We start from the raw sequence: 7,712 nt of genomic DNA on the forward strand, positions 1-7,712 counted from the left end.
AAAACCTCTCGAGATAGATGCTTAGTTTTTTTTTTTATATTTTGTGATATACGCATGTATGAGGCTTTCAATTCCCTCCCTAAGCATTGTTTTAGCTTCTTTCCATGAATTTGTATTTTTTTAATTTTTATTTTCTAATTTTTAAAAAATAAATTTATTTATTTTTGGCTGCGTTGGGTCTTCATTGCTGCACGCAGGATTTCTCTAGTTGTGGTGAGTAGGGGCTACTGTTCGTTGCGGTGGGTGGGCTTCTCCTTGCGGTGGCTTCTCGTTGTGGAGCACGGGCCCTAGGTGCACGGGCTTCAGTGGTTGTGGCACGTGGGCTCAGTAGTTGTGGCTCGCAGGCTCTAGAGCGCAGCCTCAGTAGTTGTGGCGCATGGGCTTAGTTGCTCTGCAGCATGTGGGATCTTCCCGGACCAGGGCTCGCACCTGTGTCCGCTACATTGGCAGGTGGATTCCTAACCACTGCGCCACCAGGGAAGTCCCTATTTTTGTTACTTCTAAATGTTTGTTATGGTTTCTTCTTTGACTGACTTATGGATTATTTTAAGAATGTATTTATTAATTTCTAAACATGAATATTTCCTAGTTATTTCTTTTGTGACTAATTTCTTGCATACTTGCATTTTGGAGAGAGATCATCCTTGGATTAAAATCCTTGTAATTTGCTTTGAACTGCATTATGGCCTAGCACTTTATCAGTTTTTGTAAATGTTATGTGTATGCTTGGGGGAAAAATGGTATTCTGCAGTTCTTTGCTATACTTTATATTTTCATTTGCTCAAGTTTTAAAAATGTTTAAAATCTTATGTATCATGATACTTTTTCTCTTTATACTGTCTGTTGAGTTCCCTTGGTGGTATTCTATTTTCCAGTTCTGGAATTATAATTTATTTTTCCAATTTGTTCTTCTGCCTTTTGGACCTTCCAGTTCTGTCAAAATGTTCAACCCTTGGGCTTTTATTAATTCAACCCTATAGTGGTCTTATAGGCTATTTCTGATAATTCTGATATTATAAGTCTTTCTGGGTCATTTTCTGTTTTGGTCATTTCTGTTAGTTCTTGTTAATGGTATCTTATTACTTTGTGTATCTGGTTATCTTTGATTATGTACTGCATGATGTAAACAAGAAATTATCTGTAACAATGTTGTGATGCCTAGGTTCATGTTACCTTCCTGCAGACTCCTGCCCCCACTGCCTGCCGCCACCCCTTTTTTTTTTCTTTTTTTTGGGGTTTTTTTTTTTTTTTTTTTTTTTTTGCAGTACGCGGGCCTCTCACTGTTGCGGCCTCTCCCGTTGCGGAGCACAGGCTCCGGACGCGCAGGCTCAGCGGCCATGGCTCACGGGCCCAACCGCTCCGCGGCACGTGGGATCTTCCCGGATCGGGGCACGAACCCGTGTCCCCTGCATCGGCAGGCGGACTCTCAACCACTGCGCCACCAGGGAAGCCCCCGCCACCCCTTTTAACCAGACAACTGTGTACTAACAATCTGAATGTGGGACCACCTCAATCCAAGGTACACTTAGAGGTTTATTTAGGTCACTCAGGTGACATAAAGCTGTAATTCAAGTCTGTCCTGGGACTGATTTTTTTTCTGGTTTCCTTTACCAAGGAGTATAGCTCTTTGGGGTTTCAGCTCCAAGTGAGTGGTGCTTATCGTACTTCTTTCTTTTGAAACGCTTTTTAAAAAATTATTTATTTATTTATATACAGCAGGTTCTTATTAGTTATCTATTTTATACATATTAGTGTATATATATCTCAATCCCAATCTCCCAATTCATCCCCCCCTCCCCGCTTTCCTCCCTTGGTGTCCATACGTTTGTTCTCTACATCTGTGTCTCCATTTCTGCCTTGCAAAACGGTTCATCTGTACCATTTTTTTTGAAACACGTTTTTTTTTTTGTTTTTTGCTTTACGCCGGCCTCTCACTGTTGTGGCCTGTCCCGTTGCGGAGCACAGGCTCCGGACGGGCAGGCTCAGCGGCCATGGCTCACGGGCGTAGCCGCTCCGCGGCATGTGGGATCTTCCCGGACCGGGGCACGAACCCGTGTCCCCTGCATCGGCAGGCGGACTCTCAACCACTGCGCCACCAGGGAAGCCCCCGCCACCCCTTTTAACCAGACAACTGTGTACTAACAATCTGAATGTGGGACCACCTCAATCCAAGGTACACTTAGAGGTTTATTTAGGTCACTCAGGTGACATAAAGCTGTAATTCAAGTCTGTCCTGGGACTGATTTTTTTTCTGGTTTCCTTTACCAAGGAGTATAGCTCTTTGGGGTTTCAGCTCCAAGTGAGTGGTGCTTATCGTACTTCCTTCTTTTGAAACGCTTTTTAAAAAATTATTTATTTATTTATATACAGCAGGTTCTTATTAGTTATCTATTTTATACATATTAGTGTATATATATCTCAATCCCAATCTCCCAATTCATCCCCCCCTCCCCGCTTTCCTCCCTTGGTGTCCATACGTTTGTTCTCTACATCTGTGTCTCCATTTCTGCCTTGCAAAACGGTTCATCTGTACCATTTTTTTTGAAACACGTTTTTTTTTTTGTTTTTTGCTTTACGCCGGCCTCTCACTGTTGTGGCCTGTCCCGTTGCGGAGCACAGGCTCCGGACGGGCAGGCTCAGCGGCCATGGCTCACGGGCGTAGCCGCTCCGCGGCATGTGGGATCTTCCCGGACCGGGGCACGAACCCGTGTCCCCTGCATCGGCAGGCGGACTCTCAACCACTGCACCACCAGGGAAGCCCCTGAAACACTTTTGCCTTTGACCTTTTTGCCCCTGGATTTATAAAGGTTTCAAGAGCAAGTCTGTTTTTCTCCCATTTTTTCTGAATCTTCCTTCAAGTGTCTGTGAGCTAAAATTGTTTTGGGTGATTTGGATTACCTCTCTGGGTTCTATTCTTTTGCCTTGATTTCAGCCAGGTAATTCTTCATAATCTTGTTAAGTCTTGGGGACTTTTTAGGCTGTTCTTTAAAAGTATTCCCTCCAGCATTTGTATTTGTCCTCAAAGGGACATTTCATCCAAGTCATTTAGTTACTTGAAGCTGAAGTGTCTGAGTTTTTCTGCCTTAAAAAAATTAATCAGGGGCTTCCCTGGTGGCGCAGTGGTTGAGAGTCTGCCTGCCGATGCAGGGGACACGGGTTGGTGCCCCGGTCCGGGAAGATCCCACATGCCGCGGAGCGGCTGGGTCCGTGAGCCATGGCCGCTGAGCCTGCGCGTCCGGAGCCTGTGCTCCGCAACGGGAGAGGCCACAACGATGAGAGGCCCGCGTACCGCAAAAAAAAAAAAAATTAATCAGCGTTATTCATGTAAAATTGTAGTTAAATCCAGTTTGGCATAAATTTTTTTCCTCAGTATGAATACTGGTAGTTAAAAGAGTGTTATTGACACCTATGTTATATATTTACTCACACATTTAAATTCTGATTCCCAGTTTGCATTAGTCGGTTTTGATTTCCATAGAGAATAGGTGGGACCAAATGTTCTTTATATATACATACTTACATACAGAACTTTTGGGGGTGCTGAGTCTCTTAGTAGGAATCATTTAATATTTATCTCTAGTTTCCTTTGAAATTAACCATACCATTATGGACAGAGAGTAGAATATTTAAATGTTTCCTGGGTGTTCTTCCAAATCAGCCGTAGAAAATGAAAGAATGATTCATTCTCAGAAACACTCTGAGCATCTTTTGCCTGGAATGTGACTGACTTAGATCTTCATATGGCTGGCTCGTTCTTGTTATTGATATTTCACCTCAAATGTCACCTCAAATGTCACCTTTTTAGAGAGGGGGCTGTCTGTCTGGGTAATCACTCCTTTTTTCTCCCTTCATAACATGTATCACTATATGATAATAATCTTGTATTTTTTTCCTCCCTCAGTAACATGTGAAGCTCCATGAGGGCAAGGACCTTGCCTATCTTGTTCACCACTGTCTCGTGTGTCTTATTTACCCATTCTTTGAATCATGTTAGGCAGTGAGTAATTTTTTGTTTAATAAATGAATGAATAGAATAAATGTTTATTTCTTTTGAAATTGTGACATTATTTTCTCTAGATGTCACAGTCATCCTTTAAAAATTTGTGATTCCATTGAATTAAAGTTGTTTTCTACAATAAGTATAGTGTCTGCTTTCTCTTGCCTTTTTTCAAAAACATTTTTTGGTAAATATTGAATGAAAAATCAGACAATAAGAATCTGACCTAAAGTAAATATTAGAGTGACAAATATTTAGCATCAGGGACAACTGTGACTTTGTTATATATTGAGCTGGAAGGAGGTCAGTGTGGCTGGAGTGGAGCAAACCAAGGGAGAGAAGAGTCAGAGATGACATCAGAGGAGAGAGGAGGTTAAGACCTGGTGGCTTATGTGGACTTTGACTTTCACTCTTAATGATATGGGAGGCCCCTGGAGGGTTTTGAGCAGAGAAGTGACATGGAGGTGGGTTTGGAGCTATAGGGATTTTGGCGTACGGTCTACTTCTGAGCTCTCATATAAGTTCCGCTGGCTAATTTGTCTATCTCTGTGCCAAGACCACCCTGTTTTAATTTTTATAGCTCAATTCTTTTTTTAAAATTAATTAATTAATTAATTTTTGGCTGCGTTGGGTCTTTGTTGCTGTGCACGGGCTTTCTCTATTTGCGGAGAGCGGGGTCTACTCTTCGTTGCGGTGCGCGGGCTTCTCATTGCGGTGGCTTCTCTTGTTGAGGAAAACAGACCCTAGGTGCCCGGGCTTCAGTAGTTGTGGCTCGCGGGCTCTAGCGCGCAGGCTCAGTAGTTGTGGCGCACGGGCTTAGGTGATCCGCAGCATGTGGAATCTTCCTGGACCTGGGCTTGAATCCTCTGCATTGGCAGGCAGATTCTTAACCACTGCACCACCAGGGAAGTCCTATAGCTCAGTTCTAACCCTCAGTATATTTGGTAGAGAGTATCTTGCCGGATCCTCCCCTCAAAGCTGAGCCTTCTTATTTTTCTTATTTGGGAGGGTGTTGGCCGTACTTGGAATTCTGCTCTTCCATATATATTTTAGAATCAGATTATTGTAATTCCTCAGAAAACCCTCTTGGGATTCTGATTGGAATTGCATTGACTGTATAGATTAATATGGAGACAATTGATATTCTTATAGTATTGAATTTTCTAGCCTTAAAATTGGGATAACTTCATTGATATGCGTCATCTTTAATGCCTTTGAATAAAGTTTACATATATATATATATACACACACATACACACGCACACACATATATATGTGTGATCTATATATGTTATGCGTGTATATATATATATATATATATATATGAATAGAGGTCTTGAGTGTCTTTTATGTTAAATCCTAAGTGCCGTTTTTGTTATTGTAAAGATGATTTTTAAAAATTACATTTTCTGTTTCATATTGATGTTTACAAATACAGTTGATATTTGTATATTGAGCTTATATTTAGCTACCTTGTTAACACTTATAATTCTAATAATTTGTAGATTCCTTTGAATTGTCTATGTAGACAATAATATCTGTAAATTCTATTACCTTTTCCTCTTTCCAGTCCTATATAGTTTATTCATTTATTTTTTCTTATTTTACTGAGCTGTCTGGAACCCACTAGGAAAATGTTTAATAGTAATGTTAATAAGTATTAATAGTAGGACTTCTTCGCACGTTCTTAATTTTTAAAGGGACTATCTAAAAATTCTACATTTAAGAATGATATTGTAGGTTTTTGTCATACTTTTATCAAGATATGAACTTTTAAAAAGCATTTAATTATGGACATTTTACTCTTTAGAAAGTTTACATTCCTACTATTAATGTACAGAACGGCACACTTTTTCGTGTCAGTACTTTACACCACATGGGGTACTCATATAATTTAAAAGTTTCAAATTTCATAGGCAGCAAAAAAAATTTCTTTACTGGTTTAGATTTATTTCTTCCTTTTAAACCAATATTATATATTGATACAGCTGTTCTTCTTAAAGATAGGTTTTTTTGAAACAAAAGAACTTATTTTGAAATAATTTCAGATTTAAAGTTGCAAAGATGGTATAAAGGATTTCCTGTTTCATAGACCCTTGACCCTTATTCCCCAAATGTTAATATTTTACCATATTTGCTTTATCATTCTCTCTCTCTCTTTCTCTTCCTCCATACACTGTACATATTTTTTTCTGAACGGTTTAAGTTGCAAGCTTTATCTCTAACAACTTTGGTGTTCTTCCTCTTTTTTTTCTGGTTAAGCTTTTTATTAGACTCTCTTATTCTAGAGATCTGGGCTGTGCCTTATTTATTTATATTATCAAAATATAATTGACATATAACATTGGTGTCAAGTGTACAACATAATGATTTGATATTTGTATGTACTGCAAAATGATCACCACAGTAAGTCTAGTTAACATCCATCACCATACATAGGAACATATTTTTTTCTTGTGATGAGAACTTTTAAGATTTATTCTCTTAGCAACTTTCAAATATACAATACAGTAGTATTAACTATAGTCACCATGCTGTACATTGCATCCCTAGGACTTGTTCATTTTATTACTAGAAGTTTGTACCTTTTGAACACCTTCATCCATCTTGTCATTTCTTAAAACAAGAGCATTGTTTTACGTAACCACCTTACTATTGTCAAAACAAAAAAAATTATCATTGATACAATATTACTATCTAATCTGTAGACATTTAAATTTTATCAGTTACCCTTTATAGCAAAAAATTTTTTTTCTTGTCTAGGGTCCAATCCAGGATCATGCATTATATTTAGTTATCATGACTCTTAATCTTCTTTTCTGGAACAGTTACTCAGTTGTTCCTTGTCTTTCACGATGTAGACGTTTTTAAAGAATACAGGTCTGTTATTGAGTAGAATGTCCCTTAGTTTGGGCTTGTCTGTTGCTGCCTATGGTTAGATTCATGTTTTACCTTTTGGAAGAATGTATGTGTGTATGTATATTTACATACACATTTATATCTATTTCTACATCTGTCTATATTAAGAACTGACCCTATATGGTTAACTCTTATTTCCAAGCTTTCCCCCTTGTCATCTTTGTAACTTCCTTTTATGAGAATGAGACCAAACCCACATTGTCCACAGTGTATTTACTTATTTGCTCAATCCTAGAATATACATGAAAAAGTTTCATATCTCTGTGTAAAAACAAATAACTGAGTATAATATTTGTTTATATTTCTTTTTGTCTTTAGTTCAAGGAGAGTATGTAGTTAAAATACTGCTTTCAGAAGTTACCTGGGGTTAATTCTTTTCCCCCAGCCTCCTTCAGTGTAGTTATATTATTCATTTCAAATATAGTTAGGTACATTTTTTCATTTGTGTTTCATTTTGGGTTCTTCCCTCCTATTATTATTAGCAGCAGTAGCAGTAGCAGTAGCAGTAGTAGTAGTAGTAGTATATGAAACATTAATGTGGTTTTAAAAGAACTGTACAAAAAGATTGGTTAGGTTATTAGAGTACTGAGAAATAAAACTTATGACTTTTAATTGTGTTTGTTCTTTCAGGGAATCATTTAATACTTCACATTAGGACAAATATGTGAAAGTTCCTGCCAACCTGTGAGAATTTCTTCTTTTGGACATTTTTTGTTCTACTTACTGTACAACTTTCTTAGAAGTTCTTTTTTGATGCCATGTTCTGTGGCTTGCATCAAAAGAGGAGTTTGTCTTC

The sequence above is a fragment of the Phocoena phocoena genome, chromosome X (assembly GCF_963924675.1).
Source record: "Phocoena phocoena chromosome X, mPhoPho1.1, whole genome shotgun sequence".
NCBI classification, from domain to species: Eukaryota; Metazoa; Chordata; class Mammalia; order Artiodactyla; family Phocoenidae; genus Phocoena; species Phocoena phocoena.